This window comes from Nematolebias whitei, chromosome 12 (genome assembly GCF_014905685.2).
Source record: "Nematolebias whitei isolate Nwh7 chromosome 12, NemWhi1, whole genome shotgun sequence".
Classification (NCBI taxonomy): domain Eukaryota; kingdom Metazoa; phylum Chordata; class Actinopteri; order Cyprinodontiformes; family Rivulidae; genus Nematolebias; species Nematolebias whitei.
The window spans coordinates 17,340,152-17,351,664 of NC_056509.1; the positions used below are offsets into that span (position 1 = coordinate 17,340,152).

At 39.4% G+C, this 11,513-nt stretch overlaps 1 protein-coding gene across 1 annotated transcript in view; it reads right to left on the reverse strand.

Annotated features, from left to right (window-relative positions):
• ptchd4 (patched domain containing 4) overlaps window positions 1-11,513 on the reverse strand; it is a 73,796-nt gene that overhangs the window by 39,783 nt on the left and 22,500 nt on the right. The window lies entirely within an intron of this gene.

An 11,513-nucleotide genomic window follows, 5' to 3' on the forward strand; every position in this document is an offset into this window, starting at 1 on the left:
TACACACATATACACACACAACTACACACACACACATATACATATACACACATATACACACAGAACTACACACACACCTATGCACAGACACATATTCACACACACATTCACACACGCACATACACACACACATGTATAGGTGTGTATGTGAATATATACATGAATATTCACATACATTAACAAAGGGTTCTTATGTGTTATCTTCATGGGAACCATCCTGGGGGTAATACTCCTTTTTGATAAAGGAAGATATCAAAGTAGCGAGTTCGGATGTTCCTAAGCTTGGAGGTCAGTTGAACCAAAAGCTCTCATTAAAACGATCTGTCAGTTTCATGGGAAATGAGTTCATATTGGCAGAGGTTAACACAGTGACAATGTGAATGTATTTTTTTAAATACTAGTGTCAACTAAGAAGTTTGTGAGCTGAGTTGAACACCTGTAAAACAGTCTGTTTGTTCCCAAGGGAATAAGATGCATCTTATTTTAAACAGTTTCAAACGCAAAAACACATGAATGATGTTTGCTTGAGATGAGGTGAAATGTTTTCTGAGAAGAGGTGTTCTTTTCTGAGGTGGTGTTCCCCTACATATTTAAAATTAATGTTTATGTAAATATTTTCAATGTACTATAATTTGTATTCATTCAAGTCAGCCATATTTGTTCATAACTTTATTATTAATATATTAGTACGCCTGAGAGTTACCGGATCCAAGCAAACAGTTACCAGAACGCCCCTTGTCAAAATAAGAAGTGTTCCCAGATCCTGTTCCAGCAGGATCCAGCTCCAATTATGCACTGTTCAGGTCCAAAAACCACAACCTCTATCTTGTCTGAGTTTAAAAGCAGAAAATTTATGGTCATCTAGGTTTTAATGTCTTAGAGACATGCTTGTAATCTAAGTAACTGATTGGATTCATTGGGTTTAATGGACAAATATAATTGTGTATCATCAGCATAACAATGAAAATTTATCCCATGCTGTTTAATAACGTTACCTAATGGAAGCATATATAAAGTAAAGAGTATTGGTCGAAGCACTGAATCCTGAGGAACTCCATGACTAGCTTTGGTGTATGAAGAAGATTTATTATTTATATTTACAAACTAGACTCTATCAATTAAGTATGATTTAAACCATTTTAGAGCCGGTCCTATAATCCCAAAACCATATTATAGCCTCTGTAGTAAAATATTATGATCAACTGTATCAAATGCAGCACTGAGGTCTAACAGGACCAGTATAGACACAAATCCATTGTCTGAGGCCATGAGAATATCATTAGTTACTTTTACTAGTGCTGTTTCTGTGATATGATGAGCTCTAAACCCTGACTGAAACTCTTCAAACTGATTATTTCTATTCAGATGTTCACACAATTGATTTGTAACTATTTTCTCTAGAATTTTTTAGATGAATGTTTGATTAGGTTTAGGTCTATAAATGGCCAGAATTCCTGACTCAATAACAGGTTTCTTAAGTAAAAGATCAATTACAGTGTAGATGAACATATTCTGTGATATATTCATAAATTAAACGGATTCATTCATTTTTCTGGACTGAATAATATCGTGCATTGAATTTAATAAATGTATCGTGAGACGTTAATTTTCTTTGACCCATCAAAATGAACGTGGTCATTTATTAACAGAATCAAAATTTAACATCAAACATTTACATTAATTTGGCAAAATTGAAAATAACAACAGGTTAATTAATCAGTTTACAATTAGAAAACCATACGGCGATGGTTTTCCTTGCTTCCAGCTGTACAACAGACATTTCTAAAAATATCTGGAATGATTTCTAGCAGATAGAAGAGTTTAAAGATGGAAAGATGAAGTTTAGAGGGAGGGAGATGGTGTGTGAGGGAAAGTGTTGAACAGAACGGCACCCTCCATTCGAACCCAGCTTTCCTCGGTACGCTCGGTAGTAAACTCGACTCATTACCTCTCTGACGATGAATCAGCGGATACGGAGTTCCAGTTAACGCTACCGGTCCAGCGTCTCCGTAGGATGGCAGAGAACCATCCGGAGTGGTGGCGGGACTTCATCAACAACAGTTCACCTCACGAGTGGACTTACATGAGTGGAGTCCTTCAGAAGTTCCACTCAGATGTGGAAGATTGCATAATTCCCACAAGACTCGGAAGAGCTCCGGATCATGTCTGAACTCCTGTTCTCTCCAGCACTTCTCAGTTCGGCTTGCTCTCCGAACCGAACTCGACCGGGCTCGACCGCAACTCGACTGGTCTCGACTGAAGCTGGTTTGAACTAGGAAGTACCAACATTTAAAGAGTTCTATTTCCGGTTCATTTGGGAGGTTCCTGATTGGTCAAATCGACCAGACAGGGGTGTGTTTTTGTGACGTAAGAGGTCACTAGAAGTCAGAAAAACAGAAAGAATGTTTTGGTACAGACTGAAGATGTTTTAGAGACAGACGAGAGAAATGTTTAGACGAGTTGGGGGAAAACAGGTGCCTGATTCTCTATATTACGTCTGAGAGGATTTAAAAACATGACAGTTCGTTCCAACAACTTGTTTTCGACCTCTGACCGACATCACAACTTGCTCATTTCAGATAGAAGATCAGAAAATGCATGAATTACTCCGTAACACATTCCAATTTGATTTCTACTTTGAATGAGGATTAAAAATCACTAATACTGTTTTACAGTTGATTAAAAATGATTAGTTCACTTCAACATTTAAAAATGGTTTGAACTAAACACACTTTGATTATCAAACATTTGTAAAATAGTAATGAAAATAAAAAAGAGAGTGTTCTTTCAATTGATCAGTGCAGGACACTTAGAAAGTCACTGGATGAACTTAATCTTGTGTTTCTGGACTCAAATCAATGAAATACAGTTCTTGTTCCAGGCAGGCCCTCAAGGCCAGATTTTGACCTGAGGCTTAGTTCACTACAGTCCCCCCTTTGGAAATCATCGCCTGTCCATGGGGATGAATTCCAACATGAATTTACGCCTTCGAATGTCCTTGAGCTTGATGTAATCCAGCAAGGAAAACAAAAGTCAAAGGAGGTAATCCCACAATGTTTTTGGTAATTCCATTGTGTTGATGGTATTTCCATAATGTTGTTGGTAATTCCATTGTAGCAATGCTTTAACCCCTTGGAAACAGAGTCTGTAATCCATTGGAAAAAGTCATATAATCCACAACGGTAAATCCACAACGAATGGAGGTGTTGATTGATCAGCATACAGAGGGGTTCCCTTGGATTGAACTGAAGATGCGGCCACTGGATGAAGATTGGAGACCAGCGTCAGGATTGCAGGTCTCCTCCAGCGAAGGTCGTCTCTGGGCGACGTCCAAGGTGCCGTTCTGGTTCAATGTGTCATGCAATTATGTGGTTTAAGGTGGGCTTATGAAGGGGATTTTACACAAGGCCTTAAACTATATGCACCTGGTGTGTAAGCTATTATGATTGGGAACAGCTACAGCTACCAGTTAAGGGGTGGAACATGCTGAAAAGGGTAACTATAGGGGTCTATACCTATAGAAGAGTGTTCCAAACTATTTTTCCATTCCTAACTTGGTTTAAGTTAGCTTTACATGGTAAAATATAGTTTGGTTCAATTGTCTGTTGTCTTTTAGACGAACGACTTGAGATTGGGTGTTTGGTTTCCCCATAAATGTTTTGGAAGTCTATGGCGAGACTCATCAAAAAGAATTAGCTATCCCCCCTGAAAGCGATGTGGTACATAACCATTCATTAGAGACAAATGAAGCAGATCAAAATTGTGGATTTTTAATTAAGGAAAATTCATCTTTAAACAGTCTGTTTGGGATGGGATCTAGCAGACATGTGGATGGTTTGAATGAAGTTATTATTTTTGACAATTCGGAGAGTTCAACAGGACATAAACAGTCCAAACATAAATCAGGTTCTAGTGACATTTCTAAAGCTGCCTCATCTTACAGGGAATCAGAGGCAATAGTAGGAAGGATGGTTTAAAATTTCTCTCCAATTGAAATAATTTTGTTTATAAAGAATTTCATGAAGCATCACTACTTATAGTTGTAAGGATACATGGTTCAACAGAAATGGGACTTTTAATTAGTTTAGCTATAGTCCTGAACAGAAACCTGGGGTTATTTTTATTCTCATCTATTAAAGATTAATAATATACAGTTCTAGCTTTACAGAGAGCTTTCTTATATATTAACAGGCTAGCTCTCCAAGTTAAATAAAATTATTCCACATTAGCGCAGCGCCTTTGTCTTTCCAGCTTTCTAGATGCCTCTTTTTAAGTAAGTAACTCAGAACTGAACGAAGGAGCCAGCTTCCTCTGACTGATTACTTTCTTTTTCAGCAAAGCAATTTTATCAAGTAAAGGTTGCACTGAAGTTGTTAAATTATCAACAAGATCATCTAAGTTACTGTTCGCTTGTGCGTTACACTGCAAGACGGAGGGAAATAACAATGGAAGAGATTCTTTAAACTTGGTTACATCATTCTCTGCTAAACAACTACTATAATGAAATTTACCCTCAGTGGCTGTGTAGTCAGTTAATGTAAACTCAAAGGTTATTAAAATGGTCAGACTGAACAGGATTGTGAGGATGTATTAATAAGTACTTAATTTCTATGCCACAGTCAGAACCAGATCAAAACTGTGATGATGAGAATGAGAAGATGTGTGGACATTTTGGGTAAAACCAATAGACTCCATTAATTTATTAAAGGTCTTTGTTTGTTTCTTAGCAAAGTGGGTATGTTGAAGTGTTAAGATCGAGAAAAATAAGTGGATTTGGCGTTTAGATTAGATCTAGGCTTTCAAGATTGTCATAATTGTGGTACATGGAGAACCTTGTAATTTCTAAGGTGGTACTCGCTCTCAAAAGTTTAGGAACCACTGTCCTGATCTAAAATATCATTGACAGATTACAGCTGAGGCAGTGGAGCCAACAGTATAACCAAAAAGACTGCAGGAGCAGAAAGTTTTCAGCTTCCATTTTCATTTCAGATAAACTGTATAAAACTCATCTGATTCTGAGGGCAAAAAGAAGACATCTGCCTGCCTGAAAATAGATCACAGCCGGAATGAGGAACATCACAGACATGTCATCCACATCCCAAAAATAGCTACAAATAAAAGACTTTAGTCTGCTATTTTGGTCTCTGTTCCATCAGTAGTATGAGAAGTGACAGCTAATGAATTCTTTTTCCCCTCTTCATGACAGCTCGTCTATAACTGCTGAGTCCATACAATGCAGGACCATCTGGTGTGCACAGCAGGTGGTATCATTTCTTTTTTTTTTTATCCAATAGACATTGTCAGTCCTCGTTCTAACGCACACCACCCAATTATGTCAAAATCCAAACAAATCTTTTATCACTGAATTCCTCTGTCAAATTCACATCAGTTCCTCCTCTAACGACCATTAATCTTCAGAAAGTTTCATTTAGTTGAAGCCAAATATAGCTTCCTGCTTCATCAACTGTTCTTCTGAACTCTTCAAACAACAAAACTATTTCATTTTCCTTGTAATGTAACTTAGAAAAAATAAAATAAAATTGTTTGATTAATGACTTGATGCCACCGATTCTACATACTGCTTCCTCAAGACTGCACTGTGATGAGCCGACCTAACTCAAATGGGGCGTGGTTACGTAACAGTCATACTCTACTGAACACTGAAAAACACTGGCTGATATGCGTCATGTAGACCCACAATCATCTGCTTTGACAAAGATGGAAGGCTTCTCAGGTGTATGTGCTTTTCCTTCTGCTGAAACTGACAATTTGAACATTTCCATCACAATATGCAGAGGTAGAATTTAAGCACATTCAATTTCATTTCAGAACTGTGGTGAATCATGCACTTATGGACCTACAGAGAAAAAATAAATTGAGAAGAAACAGTTTTTGTTTGTTTGTTCTTTTAGAGTTTAGAGATTATAGCAGCAAAAATAAAATTTGTTTTGCGTTTAAAAGAAGAATGAAAAAGCAGACTCTCTTTGGAGCAAGACCTGTACACAATCAATAAAAAGGTTTTCAAAGTTCCTGCTAGTTAAGGCTGCACTTAAGAGTTTTACCAAAGAAATACAATAACAGTGTATACTACTTCTATAAGATTCAGATGTTGAGAGTATTTTGAGGTTTTTATTGTAAGTGACTGAAGGAAGTTGTGAGCTTTGCTGCTACAGGAGTTTTAAAAAAAAGAAAAGAAAAACTAGTCTTTTACTTGTTCTAGAAGGTACTTGTTATCTACATTTTCTCAAAGTGCACCTATAAGCCTGGATTACAAAAAAAGTCCAATTCAAAAATGCCAGTAACTTATCAGCATTTAGTCATGGTATTACCCACCATCTTCTGGGTCTTATTGCTAATGCTCTCTATGGCTCAACTTAGGCTTACCATGGTCTGTGATTTTGTCTTCAAGTTCAAACAAAACTGACAACAGCATCTTGCACAACAATTTCTTCCAGGTCTATACAGTGCCTTGTGAAAGTATTCGGCCCCCTTGAACTTTTCAACCTTTTGCCACATTTCAGGCTTCAAACATCCATCCATCCGTCCATTATCTTTACCCGTTTATTCCATTTTGGGTCACGGGGGTCGCTGGTGCTCATGTCCAGCAATCACTGTGCGAGGGGCGGGGTACACCCTGGACAGGTCGCAAGTCCATCACAGGGACACATAGAGACAAACGAGACAAACAACCATTCACTCTCTCACTCACACCTAGGGACAATTTAGAGTTACCAATCAGCCTAACATGCATGTTTTTGGTCTGTGGGAGGAAACCGGAGTACCCGGAGAAAACCCACGCATGCACGGAGAGAACATGCAAACTCCACCCAGAAGGCACCTGGCCCGGTGTTTGAACCAGGGACCTGCTCGCTGAGAGGCAGCAGCTCTACCAGTTGCGCCACCGTGCTGCCCGGCTTCAAACATAAAGATATAAAATTTTAATTTTTTGTGAAGAATCAACAACAAGTGGGACACAATCGTGAAGTGGAAAGAAATATAATGGATGTATCAAACTTTTTTAACAAATAAAAAACTGAAAAGTGGGGCGTGCAATATGATTCAGCCCCCTTGCGTTAATACTTTGTAGCGCCACCTTTTGCTGCAGTTCCAGCTGCAAGTCTCTTGGGGTATGTCTCTATCAGTTTTGCACATAGAGACTGAAATTCTTGTCCATTCTTTCTTGCAAAACAGTTCGAGCTCAGTGAGGTTGGATGGAGAGCGTTTGTGAACAGCAGTCTTCAGCTCTTTCCACAGATTCTCGATTGGATTCAGGTCTGGACTTTGACTTGGCCATTCCAACACCTGGATACGTTTATTTGTGAACCATTCCATTGTAGATTTGGCTTTATGTTTTGGATCATTGTCTTGTTGGAAGATAAATCTCCATCCCAGTCTCAGGTCTCTTGCAGACTCAAACAGGTTTTCTTCCAGAATGGTCCTGTATTTGGCCCCATCCATCCCCCCATCAATTCTGATCATCTTCCCCTGTCCCTGCTGATGAAAAGCAGGCCCAAACCATGATGCTGCCACCACCATGTTTGACAGTGGGGATGGTGTGTTCAGGGTGATGAGCTGTGTTGCATTTACTCCAAACATATCATTTTGCATTGTGGCCAAACAGTTTGATTTTGATTTCATCTGACCAGAGCACCTTCTTCCACATGTTTGGTGTCTCCCAGGTGCTTGTGTCAAACTTTAAACAACACTTTTTATGGATATCTTTGAGAAATGGCTTTCTTCTTGCCACTCTTCCATAAAGGCCAGATTTGTGCAGTGTACGACTGATTGTTGTCCTATGGACAGACTCTCCCACCTCAGCTGTAGATCTCTGCAGTTCATCCAGAGTGATCATGGGCCTCTTGGCTGCATCTCTGATCAGTCTTCTCCTTGTTCGAGATGAAAGTTTAGAGAGCTGGTCAGGTCTTGGTAGATTTGCAGTGTTCTGATACTCCTTCCATTTCAATATGATTGCTTGCACAGTGCTCCTTGGGATGCTTAAAGCTTGGGAAATCTTTGGTGTGTTCCTTGGTCTTCATGATGTTCTCTGCGCTTTGAACAGAACCCTGAGACTATCACAGAGCAGGTGCATTTATAGAGAGACTTGATTACACACAGGTGGATTATATTTTTCATCATCAGTCATTTTGGACAACATTGGATCATTCATAGATCCTCACTGAACTTCTGGAGTGTTTGCTGCACTGAAAGTAAAGGGGCTGAATAATATTGCACGTCCCATTTTTCAGTTTTTTATTTGTTAAAAAAGTTTGACACATCCAATAAATTTCATTCCACTTCACGATTGTGTCCCACTTGTTGTTGATTCTTCACAAAAAATTAAAATTTTATATCTTTATGTTTGAAGCCTGAAATGTGGCAAAAGGTTGAAAAATTCAAAGGGGCCGAATACTTTCGCAAGGCACTGTATGCTTCCATTAGGTAAAGTTATTAAACAGCATGGGATACATTTCATTGTTATGCTGATGACACACAATTATATTTGTCCATTACACCCAATGAATCCAATCAGCTACTTAGACTACAAGCATGTGGATGACCCTTAATTTTCTCCTTTGAACACAGACAAGACTGAGGTTTTGGTTTTTGGACCTGAGCACCTTAGGAATGAATTTTTCAGTCTTTCTCCCTCCTTAGATGGCATTAATCTGTCCTCCAGCTCTAATGTTAAAAATCTTTTGTTATTTTTGATCAGGACATGTCTTTTATCCCCCACATTAAAAACGTTTCTAGAACTGCCTTCTTCCACCTGCGTAATATCGCTAAAATTAGAAACATCTTATCTAAAAATGATGCAGAAAAACTGGTCCATGCATTTGTCACGTCTAGACTGGACTATTGCAATGGTTTATTATCTGGGTGTCCAAATACTTCTTTAAAACGTCTTCAGTTGATCCAAACTGCTGCTGCCAGAGTCTTAAATGGAGTTAGTAGGAGAGATCATATTTCTCCAGTTTTAGTTTCTCTCCATTGGCTCCCTGCCAAATCCAGAATAAAATTCAAAATCTTACTTCTAACCTACAAAGTTCTCAACAACCTGGCTCCATCTTATATTACAGATCTTATTGTTCCATATTTTCCTAACAGAGCACTTCGCTCTCAGGCTGCAGGTTTACTTGTGGTTCCTAGAATTTACAAAAACAGAATGGGAGGCAGATCTTTCAGTTATCAGGCTCCTCTCTTGTGGAACCAACTTCCAGTTTCTGTCTGTGAGGCTGACACATTGTCCAGTTTTAAAACTAGGCTTAAGACTTTCCTTTTTGCTAAATCCTATAGTTAGGGTCGGCTTGGGTTTCCTGAGCTGTCCCTTCGTTATAATGCTATAGGCTTAGACTGCTGGAGGACAAACTGACCACACTTTTCACTCTGCTACTGTCTTTACTTACTCTGCTCAAACTGTTTTGTATTTGTAATTGTTGTTTCTATCCTTAACATGTGTTTTTTTGTCTTTCAGGTGAACCTGGACCTACCATTCTGTGTTCGTCTGTCTCTCCTTCCTGTCCTCTCAAACCAGCCGGTCAAAGCACTTTGCCACTTGTCCTGAGCCTGGTTCTGCTGGAGGTTTCTTCCTTTTAAAAGGGAGTTTTTCCTTTCCACTGTTGCCACTGTGCTTTCTCAGGATGGTAGACTGCAACAAAGCCAAGACTCAACTTGTCTGCTAGATTCCTTACATAGAGAACTTTACTAAATGGCTTTTTTATGTATGTGAATGTTCTTGTAAAGTGCCCTGAGACAACTTTGTTGTGATTTGGCGCTATATAAATAAACTGAAATGAATTCACACATATGCCATATGTACCCTGTCTTTCTATGGCTAACTTTCATTCATCTTCTTTCAAGTGCATACCTCCACCTCTCCAAGCTCTCTTCCACCTGTTCCCTATTCTCACCACAGATCACACCGTCATCTGCAAATATCATGGTCCACGGGGATTCCTGCCTGACCTCATCTGTTAGTCAGTCCAACACCAGAGCAAACAAGAAGGGGCTCAGAGCCGAACATTGATGCACTCCCACCTCCACCTTGAATCTATCTGTCACTCATAGAGCAAATCTCATCACTGTCCTGTACCAGTCTAACATACTTTTCTACCACTCCAGATTTCCTCATGAAATACCACACCTCCTCCCTCAGCGCCCTGTCATATGCTTTTTCTAAATCCACAAAGACACAATGGAGTTCTTTCTGACCCTCTATGTACTTCTCCATCAGTATCCTCAAAACAAAGTTGGCATTTGTGGTGCTCTTTCTTGGCATGAAACCATACTGCTGCTCACAGATAGTGACTTCTTGTCTAAGTCTATCTTCCACAACTCTCTCCCAGATCCTTATCATGCGGCTCATCAACTTAATTCTGCTGTAGTTGCTACAACTTTGTACATCACCTTTGTTCCTAAAAAGTGGCACACTTCTCCATTCCTCAGGCATTTTCTCACCCTCAAATATACTATTGAATATTTGAGTCAAAAACCTCACTGCCATCTCTCCAAGACACTTCTATACCTTCACTGGCATATTATCTTGTTCAACTACCTTCCCCTTCTTCTTCTTTAAAGCTTTCCAAACTTCTTCCTCACTAATCTTTCCCATTTCCTGGTCCACAGTTTACAGGGGTAGTGACTGATGGGATTTATGGTTCTGTGCTCAGGGGTAGAGTTCCAGGTGAGTTAGTGGCTGATGTGCTGTGAGGTTGAAGACAGGCAGGCCAGCTGAGGAGCCTGAGTGAGGAAACCTTAGTCGTGTGTTCCATGCAGGGGGACTGCTTTCCAATGGGAGGTGGTTCTCAAAGGAGGATGACTGTGAGGAGTACCGGGAGGTCTAGGAGGAAGCTGTGGATCCACAGGTAAGCAACAAAAGAAACATCTGAATTCACTCTGGAAGTAACTGTTTGGGAGTAGGACCTGTAGGCTAATCATCAATGGCAATCAACGATCCAGCGAAGACTTGTGATTTTAATCAGTCTTACATACACACAAAGATGTATTCGATCATTATTAGTGCTGGTGACAACAGGCACCACCTACCAAGAAGCACCTGCAGGGGAGGAAAAGGGAAAACAGAGGGAGCCAGAACACCGATCCTAACAAAAATCAATACAGAAAGAAACAGATTAGATGACAGTGATCGTCTTATGTTTTACTGTAGATGTACATGGTGTATCACATCTCTTTCAACAGTCCTCAGTTTACATTGTTCTAGACATCTTGTTATTTTTAAAAGATTTGGAAACTCATTGCATTAATAATCAATGTAAGGAGCATATGAACATGCTGCAACACTGATTCTTTAGATTTGATGAACCTGCAGATGCCTTGCAGAGTATTTCCTTGAAGATTTGGAGATAAAATAAACAGTGTGTTAAGGTTTAACAAAATGGTACTCAAATTCAGACAAGGCTGAGAGGGATGACAGACACAGATAAACGTTTAAGTGATTTTATTTACAGAGCAGGGAAAAGGGGATTCGGGGTTCCTGGAAGGCAAAGTGCAGAGTA